Source organism: Strigops habroptila, chromosome 5 (assembly GCF_004027225.2).
Source record: "Strigops habroptila isolate Jane chromosome 5, bStrHab1.2.pri, whole genome shotgun sequence".
Lineage (NCBI taxonomy): Eukaryota > Metazoa > Chordata > Aves > Psittaciformes > Psittacidae > Strigops > Strigops habroptila.
In genome coordinates, this window is record NC_044281.2 from 47,956,820 (window position 1) to 47,976,887 (window position 20,068).

At 37.6% G+C, this 20,068-nt stretch overlaps 1 pseudogene; it reads left to right on the plus strand.

Annotated features, from left to right (window-relative positions):
• LOC115608270 overlaps window positions 1-20,068 on the plus strand; it is a 194,036-nt pseudogene that overhangs the window by 117,957 nt on the left and 56,011 nt on the right.

A 20,068-nucleotide genomic window follows, 5' to 3' on the forward strand; every position in this document is an offset into this window, starting at 1 on the left:
AGCCTAAGTGATAAGGATCAGCCCCTCATTACCTTCACTGCCACGGAACCTAAAGGCTCATTCTGCAGCCAGTAGCAGAGAAGGCTGCCTTTCGAAGCACCTCCTGAATGCTGAGGACTTAATCATAGCTTTTTCATGGCTATATCCCCAGTGTAAACAACAACCATTACTTACCGCATGCTTTAGAGGTAATCCATGTTTCTAGCAGCATTATCCTCGAGTGCACCTCCCCACTTACAGGAGCACAACTGCATCTGGTCAATATAAAGATTACATTATTGCTTCTCTGTAGATTCCTGTGTTGGTTCTAAGAAAGAGTTTCTTTGCACTTTTAGGTTCTGTAAACACAAGCAAGGCAGGTGAGTGACAAAACCAGTCTGCTTTGTTTGTGTGCAGTTTTATATTCCTTTAGGGTGACTAGGTCAGCAGGACCCTTCTGGAAGGAGAGGAAGATTACTCTTATCCTTGGGGAATAGCTGGGGATGCTCAGGGGGGATGATATGGGGATGTATGATAGTGGCTGGAGTCCACAGCTCCAGCTATGGACTGGAGATACTGCTGAGACCAGTGAGCTGACACGCTCTTCTCAGAGGTGACAGAAAGGCCCTTGAGAAGGACCAGAAAGGACCAAACAGTTTCCAGCAACACAAGAAGCCATAAGTTGTCTGAAATCAATTTTGGAAGCAGGAACACAATAGGAAGGGAGAGGGTTGTTCATGAGCCCTATTAATTCCTGTTCCAGGGTAGCCACTTTGAATTTTCTCTATTTAAAAACATATTCCTCTAGTTTTTATATCCTAAAAAATTCTGCTTTTGGAATTTAAAACTCCCTATCAGGAGAAGGTGTAGGCAGATCCATCCCAAGTGTTGGCTATTAAAAATACCATCGGACGTTATTTGGATGAGTAGTTAAAATGCCTATGGTAAGCCAGACATTAAGAAGAGCTAGTACATCTGAAAGCTGTGTTTTTTCCTCCAGGCATATAGTTTAGTCTAATGAGAGATATTAAATGTGACTCATACACCTTGCCTCCTTTCTGTCCTTCCATTGTGTTGGCCACAGCTGTAGCACCTCTAGAGATGAGCTGATCCAGATGGTTATATTGCCAGACTTATTGCTAATATCAAGACAGTTTGATTTTAAAATTCAGAAAATGGCTTAAGATGGAATAACTGCCTTTGTTTTGGAATTTTTAAATCTACAAGTGATTGGGAAATCTGAAACAGATCATGGCTCACTTTACAATAATTTCAAAATTGAAAAATAAAGGGTTTGTCAGACTTGTTTTCAAAACTGTGAAAAACTTTTTGAAAGTTATGCAATAACTGGTAGTGTGTATATATATATTCACTGGATGGCAAGGAGATCTCTGTGGAATTAGAAACACTCCTACTCACAGACTACTTTCAGAACATCTGATTTTATGTTATTTTGTGCCTACAACTTCTTGTTACCCTTCATCCAGTTAACACCTTTGTGTTTATTTGTAAATGCACACCCAGCATCAATATTTCATTGATTACTTTGTGTACAACTTTTATGGGCTCCATGGTTTAAGTGCTTGGGAAATAAAAGGTAAATTAATAGATGGAAGCTTTCAACAGTTATGCCAGGACAACCTGCTGGACAAGCATTTTAGAAAGCTCTGATAGCACAGCAGCAAGGAGTGGAGAGACATTTAAATAATTGCATAATATGAGACATGCTATTGAAAACAAAGCTTGATAAAAGGATATGCACCACAAAAAAAAAAAAAAAAAAAGCCCTAATGATGACTTCCCACAAGCATAATGCAAGGAGAGACACAGTCCTTATGAGAGCACTTATGTAGTTCATAGTTTTAGAGCGTGACTTAAAACTAATCCCCAGTGTTAGAGATGTACTTTAAGTTAAACATAACTACAGCCAAATTACATTGTGAGGAGATTCCTTTAAATATCAATTTAAGGAAAGATGGCTTGAGACGGAGGAGGCTTAAGACATGGAGATGAAATTCCCACCCCTGTACAGAGCTGCTGTCACCTCAGGGTACTCATCCAATCTTACTTTTCCCTGGTTACCAATTATAAAAAGTAATACTTCTCTCTACCTTGCCCTCCATACCTATTCATATTATAAGTATCTTCAGATAGCATTTGTCTTCTACTGTAAAAGAGCCTTGTACCATTAGGTTTTTATCTTCATTAAGGAAACACCGAATGTAAACACCACCACTAGAAATAACAATGCCAGTGGTGACAAGATTTACACTACTGTCACTGGGGATAGAGAACCTCAGCATCACTGATGGACCTCTGCTGGTACTGGAAAGACCTTTATTCCTGATGAAATGTCCAACTGAATTCAGTCAAACTGCTCTGGCTTAATTACTACTTGTGTAAAGGCAGGAGACTCTACTCAATGGAGAAGTTAAACAATTCCCCCTTCTCCTTGAGTTGCCCATCCAATTAGTTTGTCATTCATCATATTGAAATTTAGTTTACTTATATTTACATAGATAGATAGAGTGGTAGAATATATATTTATTAGAAATACAATAAATTAAAGTTTTAGTAAGAATTGGGGGATTAAGGAGAGGTTACAGAAGTCATGTCTGATCACCTTGCACATACCAGATAACACATGAAAAGTAATCAAAATTCAGCATGGGAGAAAAGTTCAGTATGGGCATGAATACTTCTTGATAAAGCCATTTGCTGCTTCTAACATCTAAATTGCTTCCTCTGTTAGTCTCAAGGTACATTCTATACCTTTTTTTTGGTTTTTTGAGAGCATTCCTACAAAGACCCATGCTGTGAATCTTTACATGGAAGAAACTGGAATTTATGTAATCATGGTTTCATTTTTGCTGTTTAGACAACCTGCCCCCTGTGTTCCAGGCCCCCTCCAGGCAGCTGCTGACATTTATTGGTGAGAATTTTGTTTACCAGTTAATAGCAGTGGATCCTGAAGGGTCAGCTGTGCTATTCGTCTTAGAGGCTGGGCCACAGGACGCCAGGCTCTCTCCTGCTGGCCTTCTTATCTGGAAAGTTGATTCAGAAGAAATGCAGACTTTTGAATTCGCTGTGTCAGATGAATGCAATGTGCAGAGAAGATACTCTATTAAGGTAAAAAAATGAACACTTTAAAGGAAAACCAAAACAAGCCTATCATGTCACTGCCTCAGTGCAATTGTCATTATAGCTAATAATTTGTTACTGTCTTGAAAACTAAGACTTCAGCTTTTTCCTCATACGTGTATATTATCCAGCACTACAATAAGGATCAGTTAATGGAATAAATATCTCTGAGAACACAGAAACTATGTACAAGGAACAAGAGAGAGTGCTATTGATTACTGTTTGAAAGAACACTTTTGCAGAGCCTTTTAATGGTTCATTAGTCTGCTTTAAAATCCACATTCTGCATTTGGTTTGCAGAAAAAAGCATATAACAAAAAAGACCAAGCTGTAGCTATAAGAGGGAGATTATAACTCATTCTCAATAATTTTTAGAGGATTTCTTGCTCTTATGTCAGTACTCCACACTTTCAGTTTCTTGGCTGAGCTTGCGCATTGCTTTGTCTTTATTGTATAGCCTAACATTATCCTGTGATAGGATGAGCTAATAAAGTGGGATGCAGACTCTTAACGTTAGAACAGTTTTGTGAAGATTTTTATTCATACAAATTCCTGCTTTTACTCATTCAAACCACTATCATCAAAAATACCAACCTGCTGAACCCACACAGCGAAGGGGAAACTGGAGTCTAGATATGGTTTTAATGGAAACATTTCAAACTAGAGCTATGTTTAACTAGGTGAAATAATACAGAGGTTTGAATATGTTAAAATGTCACTCTTGTACATACATAAAATACAACTATGGACTTCTCTTGCCTAAAGAGAAAGACCAGCTAAGGAATGCTGCAATCATGTTCCTGCCTGGAAGCCACTTGTAATGTGAAGCAGTAAGGAGGGCAGACCAGCAGAGAAAAGATTTTTCATTTCTTCTTTGAAGAATAAGGAACTGCACTCAGATACTATGTAAAAACTGCTGTTATGGCAAATAGGAAATTTTTTTCTTATAAGAAGTTAGAATGTGCAACCTAAATGGTGAGGGGGGGAGGGGAAATCCCTTTAAAGTCAAGCTTTCAGTTAAGTAAATAATTATACCGAGCATGAGACCATCTATCTAGACAAAGGAAATTGGTTAGAAATAAGTTTTCATAGTACTAGATAACATGTTCGCAGTACAAATCTGTCCCTTCCTAAAGGGTAACAGTATACTTCTCAGCTGTGATTATTTGGAGGAATCTTACCACAACTCCCTTTTCCCTTCCTCAGGTTGGAGTGAAGCCCTGCAGATGCTTCAGTGGTGGAACATGTGCTACCAACATTAAATTCCCTCCAGGCCTTGGTGAATACCTGTGCTTATGTCCAAAAGGATTTGATGGAGAATTTTGCCAGGAAGATATTAATGACTGCAAATCAAACCCCTGCGGCAGCGGAACATGCGTGGACTTTTGTAAATGTCCCCCTGGTTTGGGAGGTAACACCTCACTGTTTCCATCTCCGATTTAACTAGAGATGTATTGTGCTATAGGATTTTTTGAGTGCAGCATGACCACGACCTGCCTAATGGACTACATTAGCCTCCTGTTCTGCTCCCATGACTTAGCTTTAGATGAACAGAAAATGTGCAGCTATCTAATTATCCATGCTCTAGGAAGGAGAAAGTACCTAAAGCTCTGCAGTCCTGAAACAACCACTCAAGGAGGCTGTGAACCTCACCGATCTCAGTTTCCACCTGCTTATTTCCCATGTATTCGTCCATCCATGAGATGAGCTAGGAGAAGACTGAGTGGAAGATAGAAAGGGCAAGGATCCAGGACCCTTTTGCAGTCCACAGGATCTGACTAAATTAAGCCAACAAAAGAACTGGGAATGAATGATTTTTCTAGGTCTAAGTAGGAAAAGTAGACACGGAAAACACAAAAAAACAAATTATCCTTTAATGCCACTTGAAGCTTCACTAAATTTAAGCATTATAAAACCACAAGCCTATTTGGTTGTCAGACATGCTGATGGAACAAAATCTAATCTTTTAAACTGTTCAGGGCTGCCCACGATATGATTTTAAGAGAGGAAGGAAAGACAGATGATCACTGCACCAACAAAAAGATTCTTTTAGAAGAGCAGAATGAAAAGCACAAAGAGGAGTAGTTGGAGAATGAAATGCAATGAGGCCAAAGAGGTGGATGAAAGACACATAGTGCAAACAGGAATGCAGTAAAGACCTGAAGTGTGAGGAGAAAGAAAAGCATCTAGTAGATAACATAGATGAGAACATGTGTATCATCTATGTATCATCAACTGGTACCTATCATACAATTTATAGTCAGCTTCACCACACTCAAAACATGTGTAAATGATTCACACATGTGAAAAAGCACTTCTGACAGCACGTGGACAATGACTTCCCCGAGCTCTGCATACTGGAACCAGCAAAGTCAGCCATTAGAGTCTCTGCTGCATTAAGCTTCTAGAGTTTGGCTGAGCTGAGTCACTGTTGGGTCTCGCAGAGTGCCCACCACTTCCTCCAAGCAGGGACCCAAGCTCCTGCTGCTCAAAACACCACTCACTTCCAACGTAACAGATTTTCACATTGCCCTAAACATGCCTTCACCTGGACTTTCCTGGAAGTTGTTGTATTTTCATTTCCAGTTTAGTTCTTCAGGAGGTACAAGGCAAATCTGAACACAGAGGACTTAAACTGGACTTCTAAACTTGGCTCTTGCTTAGCTTTGCAAAGGAACGGTTAAAATAACACACACTCTCCCAGGTCACTGTGCAGTCATTAGAAAGTAAAGACATTGTGTTACTGCCCATTCTTGTCAGAGTCAAATTAGCCTTTCACAAGTGAAAAGTGCTAACTGAAACTGCGTTGGAACATCTCTCGGATCGGAACCATTTCAAAAGCAGAGTAAGAAAAAAACTCCTTAAGCTGAGCTCAGATTTCAGTCCTTGACCTGTCAAAACCCCTACTCTGTTCGCATACAGAAGTATGAATGAATTAATGAGACCCACAATGTTGACTGTTGTTTGGTGCTATAGGTTTGAAAAAACAAGTAGAAGTAACATCAAATGCACATAATTATTACTGCTTACAGCGTGTATATATAAAAGAAACTCAATTTTAAAGAAAAGCAATGAACAGATTTTACACAGTGGGCTCATGCAGGCAGCAAGGTATCCTTTCTGCCTTTCAGTTCATGAAACCTTTGTTTTGGTCATGTGGGATGGCAAGTCCAGATTTCATTAACTATAAAATTCCAGAAGAAATTAAAAATAAAAATCATTGAGAAGTGGAAGTTCAGTAAAATGTCCTAAAAGATCTGTGACACCTAGACGGTGTTAAGTCCAGGTAATGCTACCAAATAGCCAAAGCCTGCTGCTATCCAATGCTATCTTTATGCCACCAGAGACTCTACTGATGCAAGAACACATAAGCCTAAGCATGGAGAATAAATTCAGCAAATGAAAGTTTGATCAAAATATAAGAATCTCCAAACCAAACAGACAAGCAGAATGTCTTCAGTCCCCCTGGAAATAACATTCCTATGAGCACAGGGAAATTTGGGAACCTTTCACACTGTATTTGGTTAAACACTGGAGATCTACAATGAGAACAATTATTCACAGCTTGTAAGGAGATGGATTAAAAGAATAAAAAGCAATATAACTTCATGAGTTAATAACTTCAGTGGATCTGCTCCTGTTCTTTGATCTTCACCAGTTTCACACTGCTGCCCTTCTCACTTTATGTGGTACTGTACATCGATGGAGTGAAATCAAGCTCCATTATTCCACACAAAATAGTCTGCCATAATTACAATGCATTGTTTATAAATTCGCACAGAGCATATTCTGAAATCTGGTTCTTATTGCTATGCAAACATATATATAATATATGTTAAATATATAATAACATGCTTGAAAGCAACATACTGCTGACTCTAGCGACAAGGGACACCTTGATGGCCAGAGAAACACTTGCTCTTCCTGAACCCTTAATTTTTGCCAGGTTAAATAAAAGTGCACTGGTTTTGTTGTTCTTCCCTGGCCCAAAATGCTAAAACACAAGCAACAACAGAAAAAAAAGATATGATTGAGTGAAACAAGAATACATCTCAAAGTTTTAATAGCAGGTGAAAAATTATAAGCAAGTTGAGATGAAAGCCAGCTGGGAAGTAGATGATTTTACTCCAGGGCAGCTTCTGTGACAACAATAAAAGCTCATCCTTAATGCTGTGTTTATGACTCAATTCCTCAGAAAACCATCAATAATCTAATGAGAAAGCAATGCTATACTACTCAAGTGACAGCACCACTTCACCATCAAATCTTTACAAATGATAGTGAACAGGTAATAGGAACAAGAAGTTAACTCCTTTGAGAGCTTCCCAAACACTGCTGCAGGAGTAGCAGCAGCATAGGGAACACAGTGTATTGCTAAGTGGCAGCAATTCAGGTGCATCGGTATATGTCAGGCAATGTAAGGGTATAATGAAGGAATGGGAACACAGCAGTGAGAGAAGCCATTGGAAAATCTGAGAAAGATGATTCCAGAATCATGGCTACTTTAAATTTCTGCAGAGATTTATATGCATTTATTTCATCAAGTATTCAAAACTCATTTTTCTTTGACACTGTTAAGAAGACAAGAATTCCTGTTGTTTCTTCTTTTAGCAACTGAAAGCCAGAACATCACCCACATGAGAACAGAACTCCTCCTCGAAAACTGTATCTCAATCACAAAACCATTATTTCTTTCCCCAATACCAGTGAAACATATAAAATTGGGGGAGCAGGGAGGAAGATGGAACTATAATTTCATTTTACTTTTCAGGAAACTAAAGAAAACCCCAAGATATGGGGGTTGTTCATGGCTTGTAACAACCATAGAGTCCCTAAATGAAATTTGCCTGTTCCTTTAGAGTCAACTTAATGTGAAGCAGATGTTTCAACATTGCAACCTGAAGATCTTTTATCCCTATTATTTTCATTTGTACTGTAGCAGTGCCGAGAGAATTGAGGCTCCCTTGTGTTGCAGTGCACTGGAGGTCATGCAAACAGAATAACTGACACTTAGTGCGGGACGTTTTTTATTCATTTCTGCTGCTTTTTCAGCAACCTTCAGCCAAGTTTCAGACTTTGCAAACATTTGTCCTTGGACTCAGCTGGGGTATAATTATGCCCAAATTGATCAGATACTGTTTAAAATCCAATCTCTCTGAGTGAAAAGAAGCACTTCTATAGTTCCACCTTTATGTTACAAAAATCAATCAATTTTAAATTTAGCTTGTTACTTACGCTGTTTCTTTGCTTTTTGTAATTCTCTCATCTTTCAGTTTTTAAAGCCAGCTCTTTGCAGCAAAAATAGAGTATGTAGGAGGGAGGAGAGGGGACTGAGGGAGAAGTGGCTGTTGTTACTGAAACTGAGAACTTCATTCTTACTTTCATTGTCTATGGTATTGTGTTTAGTCTTTATATGATACTCAAAGAAAGACAATAATTACTAATCTAATCAGACGATAACTCATACTATATTTTCCATAATGTGATGTTTAATAATTTCCCAATATGCATCAGAAAGCTGTCAGAGAAAAGCAGTCTGATGCTACACAAGTGCTAATTAAATTACAGATTAGAACTAGTAATCCAAAATGCAAAAAGGGAGGAAAAAAAGTAAATTAAGCCTTGAGATACTATGTGATGTCCAGCTTAAATTAAAGAAGCATGCAAAACCAGAACAACTTAGCTTGAGATGGCACCAATAAAGGGATGCAGGTTTTGCACTGCTGTACATTTTTTTCCGCAAGAAAAAATAGGCATGAGAGGGTGATGTCACTCGCTTTTTTAGGCAGCTCAACCAATAGAGAATTCAATTTGATTTTTTTAAATGGAGATGCTATTTTAACTTGAAAGGAGCAGTTGAAGCTATCTGAAATGCTGAAGCAATGAGAGATTATGTTGTAGGAGATGAATAATAATGCTCTGTTATTATCATCCTGTAATTCATTCCATTGTGACTTTTTTTTTTTTGAAGAAAAAAAAAAAGGTATTTTTTTATCCTTAAATCTTCTTTCATGATAAAGCTGGATATCTGATTTGAAACAAGCCTTTCTGTACCTTGTGTTATGTCCTGAAGCACATACCTAGACTCTCCAGAAGGGGTCCCAATCTCCTTGGGTATTCCTACAGGGACAAAGGACATGGCTTAATAGAAGTGATATGGACTGGTTTACGTCTTGCTATCAGGGCTGCATATTCTGGTGACCGGATATAGGCAAACAAGTTTTCTCAAGTGCACAGAGACAGCAGCATGCATACCTGAAGCCTGAAGGAGTTTTTAACAACTTTATATGTGATTACTCTGCATCATTTGCTGTTCAGACAGTAATTTTAACTTTTGGGTCACCTTCCGCTATAGGTATCCGTTAAATCACCCAGAGTTGTGAATCTGAATATCAATTGCTTCAAGAGATTTTTAAAACCCTATTTCCCAAATCAGCAATAGTCTAGATGCATTGTTTTGGGTTCAGATCCTATAGCAGCTTAACTTCTGTACACCAGCACTGCGGCTCAGAGACGTTGTCAGGATGTTTCTTCAAATTTTAATTTTTAATAGAAAAAAAATTATTTTATAAAAAATCTGATCATTTTCCAAAGTTTAACTTCAGTCAGATTCTATCAGGCAGCTTCACAATAAGCTACTGGTTACACAAATGAAAATGAATTTGTCATAGAAATGAAAAGTACAATAGGTCAGTACATGGCTCTTCCTACCCTAAAGCCAAAATGGTGCCATTCACTGGCTTCTTCGGTATATGACAAAGATCTCACATAAACAAGACACCAAAAGCAGCAGCAAAGATGGCAAATGCAGGGGAAATAATTTATGTAACATGCATAGTTTTCTACAGGCAGCCATCTCCAGTTCAGCACTTCTGGTGCCAATAACGACAGTAATAAACAGTGTGATAAAGGCAGGTTTAAGTGAGACAGTGGGGAATTTGGCTCTAACATGAGTGACATACCCTGTAATGAGTTTACAGATGAGAAGTAAGCCTTAGTCTGTTTCAACATTTGAGCTGAGGAATAAACAGGGAATCTTTCCTGATTATTAACCTTCCCTTTGTTTTACCACAGGGCTTACTTGTCAGGAAGACAGGAATGAATGTGAAGAGAATCTTTGTTTTCCTGAGTGTCTTGTATGAATACCTTTGGATCATATGCATGTGGAATTTGCCCCAGTGGGATGGAGGGAAATGGCAAAACTTGCAAATGTGTTTTGTATGACTTGTTTTAATAGATGGGGGGGGGAAAAAATGGGTTCAATTCTACTCCTATTATCCTTGAGTACTTTGCCACTTCCTTCAAATACAGATCTTTAAATACACAAAGCAGACTATTGTCATGCTATATTAATATGGGTAATTTCTAATTGATCTCTGCTATTTTTCACTGCACTTTAGTTTCATTTTGGTTAGAATGAACACTGTAGCATACAAAAAAGTGTTTTCCAGATGCCAACTAGATAATTTGCTAAGGACATTCCCCATGTTCTCCACTGTTTCACTCCTGAATATACCATCCACTAACAAGTACTTGGGGAGCACCTCTAAGATTACTTTTGTTTTGGGTGAATTCTGTGTAAGCAGCACGTCAGTTAAGAAGAAGGTGGTCCATGTGCAAATCCTTCACATCGTTTCTCCTGTTTTCAAGGTGTGCTTTCGTTAGAGGACACAGTACACAGTTGCTGATCTCATGCTTGGCATAAAATCATGCCACAGGTCCCAACTAGTGAAGGAAATTGCCAGGAACACTTTTACACCTGTTCAGTATTTGCTTTGGGGGCAACAGACTCTTTAGAAGGGAGACCACAGTGACTGTACTCTGCTAAGACCTTCCCAGTGCGCAGGATGTGACCTACTCACACTCTGCTTCTTTCAGTCATATACAAATAAGCCTTGTCCAAGAATAACATTTTGTTGGCCAGAAGGAGAGAAATCAACACTTGTAGTGGTTTGCACTATTTTTTCGGTGTTTCCAAAGAAATCTGATAAGCAAAAGATAGATATATTAACTGTGCAGATAATAACTTTTTCTCATATTGACTACTGAAAGGAGAAAAAAAAAAAAACAAACCAAAAAAGCAGGTGTAAAAAGACTCAGTTGTACCTGCAGGATCCTGGCACCAGCAGGACTGCCTTTGGCAGATTTACCACATTTTCCCTTAATCATATTGCCAAATGTCTGTACAGAATGTTTTCTTTGCTGTATTATTTGGCCACATTGGTTATTTCAAAGTGATTTTGTATCCATTTCACTAATGACTGGTTTTGTAGCTAATTTGACTAGTGAAGGAAGAATGTACAAAATAATGCCTTTTTTTAAATATATCAGAAAAGTAATTTCTTCCTTTGCTTTTTTTAATTACAGAAAGTTTTCTCTATTTCCAAAATACACATTTATTAGAAGGAATAAACCTGGGGGTTTCCTTGTCCACCCAAATAGGATAGAAGTCATTCTTTGTGCTTCTGATATACAGAATTAACATAACTACTCATACTTGCTTATGCAAATATAAAGGCTTCTGGAAGGAAGGAGGAGAAAACCGAAGTAACTTTATAGCTCTTAAAGTGGGCCATCTCATTGCGTTGTTTAATATATGTAAGGAGTCTCAGGCTTTATTAAGAGTACAGAATATCCAAGAGACCAAATAGTTGTTTAATTTGCAACATTATCCATGTAGACTTTACATTCCCTAATTCATTCAAGAAATTATCTTAAAATTATGCAGAAACCACTGTCTTTTAGAGTCTCCACTGATCAGTTTTCCTCTTCACATCCATGTATACTTTGTACAGGTATTTTGGTATGTACAAAGTTTGCAGCTGAATTAACTGAAGACAACAAACACGCACAACATTGTTTCAGACAGAAGCTTTCAAGGAGAGGTAGGAATCAGAGCACAGGTCCCAGTGCGTGTGTGGCATCTTCATCCAAGTAATGATACTCTCTAATACACGGGGACCTGATGCCTCCTTAGTGCCCCTAGCTCACGAAAAGATCAGCCTGCATATTAAGCATGTCTCCCAAAAAAGCAAAGTTCAGTGAGTTTGGGCATAGTAATTTTTTCTGTATTTGTGTTGAAGCTTTGCTGTATGTCAGCAGCTGACTCACCTGATTTGCCTTTATTTGCTTGATGGTTGGCTTCCAGAACAAACTTATGTCAGGTTATCTGATTTGCTGTTACTGTTGCTTTTTATCATCAATCACAGCTAAGCTCTAACATCTTGTTTCCTTGTCTTCATGCCTTCTTTTCACAGCTGTGCTTGCTGCTGACATTACAAAAGCTTTAAGCATTGAAAAAGGCAATGGCAAAGGTGACTTGAACAAGACTGAGATTAAGCAGCCACTGCAACTCTTAGAAGCAAAGGATTCTCCTGTAATTAAGACTCTTAACATAAGCGATAGATCTGGTATGTATACAAGGATATGAAATGTTTTTTAATTTGCTGCAGTTTACATATTCAGAAATCATACATTTTACCATCTTAACAGTAAACATAAACTAGCTGGTTATAGTGTATCATAGAAAGATAGAGTTAAAAATAAAAACCCCCTTAATACATCAGACATTGATTGCTCCTAAAGAACTCTACATGGAAGGGAGACATTACAGCAGTAATAGAGTGGTCAGGCTTAATTAAGAAATTGCATTGCTTCTGAAGTAGAAGAAAATCACTCTAAATCTTAGTGATCAATGGAAAACAAGATGAGAAGAATGACAGCTTATGCCCGCTTGCCATAACCAAGTGATGCTGACATTTTATTTAAGTATTTGATGGATCCAATCCACTGGATTAAGACTGAGTTCAGAGTGTAAGTGAAGATGGACTCTTGAAGTGCGAACTTGACTGTGGCAGTTTTCCAGAGGTAGAGCACTACAGCACTCTCTAACATGGGTGTGCACCTGCACAATGTTTACATTGGCCCTGTTTTAATGAGTGTTGTACATTTAGTTGATTTTCTAGTGAAAGCAGGGAGCAGAAAAATTGAGACTGTGCATTATCTGTTGTGAAGGGGCATACGTAAAAGCAAAGATTATATTTTTCTCATGTCCCTTTTTCATATCTGTACCAGGCCAGCCAACACCTAGCCAGAACCTGCCTCTTACAGGTATCCACCATAATATTGTAGATAAGGTGCAAGAATAATGCCGAAAATTCTTGAGAATCATAATGGAGACCTCACTGGAGGCAAAAAAAAAAGATCTACAACCATCATTAAGATTTTATTCATCATCTGTTCTCTGTCTTGACACTATTAAATACTTCACAGGCAGTTCATGTACACTTGCTATTCAGTGACATCATAAGTGATAAAATATTATATACCATCTGAGTGTTAACTTCTACATGTAGTTCTAAGATAATTAACATAGTCTCCTGTCATACAAGGTTTGACACATTAAGGATGATTTCTAGATTAGAAACATACGTATTTGACAGTGTGTTTTTAAAGGCAGGTATATGTGCTGTAAGTTTTGATGATTACCTTCAAATTTTAAAAGACCAAAAGGATGTTGAATAATACACTCTGTTAATCTTTCACTTATGCTGAAAATTACAGTTTCTATATTATCCATGATAAATGCCAAACAACTTTGAGTAATTAACTTGAAAACATGTAATTAGAGAACTAATAAATCTTGCTTTAATGAGAAACAGCTGTTCTGTTACACTGTGCCTACAGGACATTCTCATGTTTGCCTCAAGGTTTGGCAACATTTTGCATTAATTAGACTTTAAGAGAATAAAAGCAGTTATAAAGCTTTAGCTGGACTCAGGCAGTCACTGTTTAATTTTATATAAAATAAGAAATTAAAAATAAACATGCTTGAACTTCCTTCTCTTTTAGGACATGCAGCACCACTGTCACATACTACTACCTGTGCCAACAGGCCATGTTTTCCTGGAGTATTAAGCTTTGATCGGAAACCCCCGTACATTGGCTATGTCTGCGGCCGATGTCCAGCCGGGTTTTCTGGAAACGATCGAACCTGTACCAAAGTCTACAGACCAGGTACTTTCTCATGTTTAGAATATTAAAAAGGTTTTGCATACAAAGGATATAAGAAAATATGAACTAGCATGGCATTACAACATAGTATATTTTATAACCAGACACTGAAGGCTTTCTTCTTTCACTCTTACCTGACAAGCAGCTGGCAGGTCTTATTTCAGTCATTCCTGGCTCTGAGAGTCGAAATTCAATAGATTAACCACATCATTTGCCACTAGGGAGTAGATGGTATGAATCACCACATCCATATTTCTGCCACAGCATCAGCATAGGATTTCAAAACATGAGTATCACTCTGTTCTCCTTCTTTCCTAATTCTTTTGCTGTAAGGCATCTTTTCCCCAAAGTGACCTGTGAAGATGATGATAAACAAAGTGTCATGCAAGAACAACTATACTAACAACTAAAGGCAACAGATAGATAGTTAAAGCATTTCAACAGTATTGTTCATAGCCTGAGCAACAATCTTCCTTAGGGAGCTCTGAAACTCAGCTAGTCCCATTAATCTCTGAGGACTGATCATTAGAAGAGGTCTTCTGCTGTGATAAAGGAAAGCTGGGTGCTGACCTCAGGCAGAAAGTGGCAATGTCATAGCAATCACTGATCAGTCACCTGATCCTGGTCTCTCTCAATGAAATTCTCATAATTCAGTGTATGGTTCCCTAGGGACAGTTTGGATGGTTATCCCCTTTTTACCGCATAGAGTGATTTGCATAGAGAACTCATGTTTATTCCTTAAAAACAGTAGTTACTAGGTCAGATTCCCTGATTTCCTTCTAAATCTTTTTCTTAAATATTTAAGACAGAGTGGCTTGAAACCTCTCAAATTGTTCTCCAACCTGCTACACTTGACAAAGCCACCTTCATTTCCAATTCTGTGTCCAAATAAATGACTGTTCCCTAAAATGTTTTATTTTAATGCATGCTATCAAAGCAGAAGTAATTTTACTGCTTAGTGTAGGTATCATCCAATCTCTTTGAACTATAAATTGATTTTAGCCAGTTCTCTGAATCTAAAGGTCACAAAAATAAACCCAACATTTTTCTTTCTCTAGCAATGAGTAAGAAGTATCACAAAGTCTGTCAGAGTCACTAAGTCAACTATCAACTCTTCTGTAACTTGATGGAGCTGTAAAAGCAGTTGAGAAGAAAAAAAAAAATCATTGTGCATATAAATTAACTAACATTTCTATTCTTGACAAAAGCTACACCTTGTCATTAATGGGATAATGGAATATGCATTGAACACCCTAAAGGGCATTTAAATGCTGTTGAGTAGAACAGATCGTCTACAACTGTAGGTATTGGTACAGTAAATCACACACACATCATGCTTATGTAAACATTAACCAATAAATTTGTTTATGTTCTAAAAAGGGAAGCATAGACAGTAGTTGCCATTTACTGTGATTCATGCTGTCATACACAGCTCTGGGCGAGATTTAAGAAATATCCCAAGTATCAGGATCTGAAAGTAATACATGTTTCTTTCAAAAGCAAGCTGTGTATCAGAGGCTGGGGGGCTGTTTTTCCTCTCAGATATGCAAACTGAGTCCAGGACTTCATGCTGCAAATGTCGCCATCCAACCAGTTTGAGCATTTTGGGGAGGGAATTAAGAGGATTTTTTGTTGTTGTTCCATCAGAACCTTATATTCACTCATGTGAATTATAACACAACATAAACGATGAGAATCTTGTGCCTCAAGGTGAAATGAGAGTAGTCATTTGTTTTAATATTTAGAGATGAAGCAATTGCTGCAGCTGTATGAGTGTCCTGATTTATGACCAAAATGATCAGTTTAGCTTTTTTTCATGTGCTTTGCTAGTTGAAGCAGTAGTACTGTGTAGCATCAATAATTAAAAGATATCAGACCAAAAAAGAATGGATTTTCAATTAAATTTATATACAGTTATGGATTATTATTATTGTTAAAGCCTCCCTGCTAGAATAACAGCTTCTCTCGCTTGTAACTTATGCTATCAGTCTTCAAATGAAACAGAACAAATCCTTTTCAGCTTACTATGGTGCTTGTGAAAATACTGAGATTATGTGCCACTTCTTTCCAACTCTAGTAATTTTAATCTGAAAATACTCTGGATAATCCCTATTTTGTACTTTTATTCGCTGCTTTTGACATGAAGTTATACTCAATTGTTGTGATTTAAGGATTAAAGGATAAGTATTTTTTCATAAAGAAACAATAAAATTCTGAGCAGAAAACATATGCCAGAAAATAATTGTTTACTATGTCATATGTTTGATGAGCTGCACTCAAAAGTCCTAAAATTTTGATTTATAATCAGCAAAGTACCATTTCCTCAGCACTGATACGTGATAGGTATTAATTTTTTGATGTAGTTGACTTACTGCAAACTATGTAACTCCACAAATAAGTTTCTGAGCTGTATTTACCTGCACTGCCAAGAAAGCAGGGCCTCATTCTATTCTCACTTATGTGCTTTACCTGGCTTTTATTAGTAGTCTGTACTGTTTAAATTAACCAGACTTAGTTGCAATTGTTCTTGAAGTACATCAGGTTAGTCTTAAGGAAAAACATTATCAGTATCAAAGCCGGTATGCAGTTTGATATATAAATGGAAATTATTATTTTTAAAAACACATTCTTGTATCAGAAACAAAAAACCTACTTCTCTCCCTTCAAAAATCCATGAAATCCCCTAATTTTGTTGGAATTCCGATAAAGAGGAAAGTCTACGGAATTTAAAGCTGTCCAAGCTTCCCTGGGCACATTTCACATTTGTATAAAATATCTGTTACCTTTTCGTTAGAAAAGGCAGATCTATTAAATCAAACCATGCAGTATCATTGGTCATATTCTTGGCACAAAGAAAATTAATATATCCTAATGGGAGATGCTGGTGATGTTACTGCATGTTGCAATATTAGTTCTCGTCAGATACTACTGGTATTTCTCTAGACTGGTTTCATCACTCACAGTCACAGAGATACCCATCTGTTTGCACTTCCTTTAGCAGATTAGAAAGGTTGGTGTCATCACAAAAGATTTATTTTTTTTCTATTAGTAAATCAGCAATTTTGCTGGACAAAGCAGTGCCACATCCATCACCGATAAATGATTGTTTGTTCAGAGCCAGCTCTTTCTGCCTTTCCTGGTTTAGGGAGCTGAAGATCAAGGGAGAGATTATTTTATGATCTCTGTAATCGAGTTCTGCTTTTCCATTCTGAAAACCACTGCTAGCTCTCCTGCCATAGCAGCTAATTTGCAGTGTTGTAGACATCTGGCACTTGATATATTTTTGTATATGCCAGCTATTTGTTATGTTTATGTACTTTATGTTTTACACTACTCCAGTATCTGCATCATGCTTTTGAATTCACTTTGATTTTACATCAGAGAGATCTCTGTGACCTTCTCATTTGCACCACTGTCAGATCAACAACAAGGTGTGGATTTAAAAGGAGAATAAAATTAAAATATTAGAATTAAAAGAATGTGTGTGTTTAAACACACAATGCTCAGTCTAACACCAGAGAAACATAATAGTCTAAAGTTCTTTAGTTTACATTCTTAACTTTTAACTTTGAAATCACTGCTGTCATTATTAGCACTCATCATTGATCACTGCCCATGAAAAAGAAAACCAGTAAGAGCTTTGGTCACCAACCCAAGGTTTCATCTCTGGGGCTAACTGCAGGAGTAGGGACCTCTTAATGCCTAGGACCAATCAAACGATTTTGCTTCAGGAAATGACTAAAGAACATAATGGTCTCCTTTCATCTCTTATCTAACAGAATGGGTGAATTTGCATCAAAAAGATCAAGGCCCAGATTCCAGTCTCACACCAATGTAAATCGTAAGCAATTCCATTAAATAAATTGCATTACCCTAATGGAGCAAGCCAAGCACTGTTCCTGGAAGACACATCTTAAAATCTGTTAAGATAGGCACATCACACACAGAACTTTTAAATACAAAATCTGTATATACTAATAGGTGTAGATAAAATGCATACACTTTTCAGCATTCAGAGGGTATTTTGCAATGAGTAACTAACCAGCCTTGACATGGTTTATGCAGTGACTTTCAAGGCCTACTTGAAGGCAGGAATATTTTGATGCTGCAGTCATTAGCTATGATGTTGTCTGAGATCCTTGCAAAGAAGGCATAACAGAAATACCAAACAAATAGTAAATAATACTCTGATTTGCCTCTGTGTTGTAATACCTCCCAGCTATTCTTATGGGCTCCAAAATTGGGAAGCATTGCATCCCAATGCTGTATCTTCCAGCTCCTAGCTCTGACTCAAGCCATCAAAACTCTGCCCACAATTCATCTTTGGAATTTATGCTAGAAGTTGGCAATTCCTTTCGTAAACTGTTTCAGTGTTTCTAGGTTGTGTATTTCAGGACAAAATGCACATTTTTTCCAGACTGACCAGTTATGATTTGAGGATGTCTCCTTCAAGGGGTATGTGATGAAATGGCATCTGAAGTGGGGTTAGAAATGCCACACAAAGACATTCCATATAAATTTGGTCTCATGAAAGACAATTTTGCAAATGGTACACTAGTAATCTTTGCATGAGGCTGGGATCAGCCTGGCATTTTGAACATAAGCTGTGACCCTTTCCTGCCCTCTGAGTTTGTAATTGCCTGAATATCCACTCCTGTACTTGTCAAGATAGAAAGGGAATCTGAGAGTCTTTCCGGTGGCTTCTTCTCCTCAGGGATACCTAAACAAATATTAAATATTTTCAGAAAAATATCAACAGAAGCCTGTATGGTATATTCTATGACCCAAACATAACAACTAAAGTAGGTACGGTGGGAAGAATATGTTTAGATAATTTTAAAGATAAATGGTTTCCAGCTTCACTGATCCATATACTCTGTCAATCCAGAATTTGTTAAGTGCTTCCAATACAGATGATATATTTAGGAAATTATGTAGCTCGGCAATAGAAGACCAATGAAGCCCAAGCCATAAAACCGCTAGGGAACAGGACTCAGCTATATGCCATGAATAATATTTACATTCAATCGGAACATCAAGAACAGATTACATTTCTCTCCTACCAAGAATGTGCCACCTTTTGCTTAAGCAATCACTGTGCCATCATGACTTTTAAGTGATAATAACAGCTCAGTCTTCAACAAATAATCTATGGAGGATACAGATCCTGTAGTTTTTTACACTGACAGAATAGAGAGCAAGATTCTCTCAAAATTTCCCACATCATTTAATCATGTAGCTATAATAGCACACAGCTTTTAAAGATAGCCAACCCTATTTTCACAAATTTGGTAAGATTGCTGTTTTGTTAAAGGCACTTACAAGCCCTTTAAAACTGTAAGTTACTCAGACTGGACCAATATCCTGACATCATTAAAGCAACACCAGAGTTCTGCCACTAACTGCAAAAGTAAAGCATGAATTGAAGAAAAAGGATTCATGAGCAATGCAAAGCACAGTACGGTACAGGGGGGTAAAAATAGGGATGAAATACACAGACTCGTCATTGCTGAGGACAAATTTTGAACTAGTTCCTTAACTTCTTGCTGTTATTGATGACCAGGTACCTATAGATGTAGTGGCACCCACTTCACTGGATTTGTTTGCAGAATCAGGTGATGTTCACTGCCAAACCATGTGAATTTTGCCCCCCGAATTACACATCAGATGTATAGAGCTAGTTCATTTCTGAAGGGACACAGCAACAACCTGTAGCTAACACAAGACAACTGATCCTCTGGTATGCAGGAGGAAATTCTCTCATGCTGCTAATTTATTAGATTAAGAATTTTATAGAATCATAGAATAGGCCAGGTTGGGTGGGACCTCAAAAGATCCTCTGGTCCAACTTTTGATTTCTCAAAGGTAATTTATCTCATATATTATGATAAAAATATAAAAGACTTGTTCTGATTTCTATAGGACACAGGGCTAG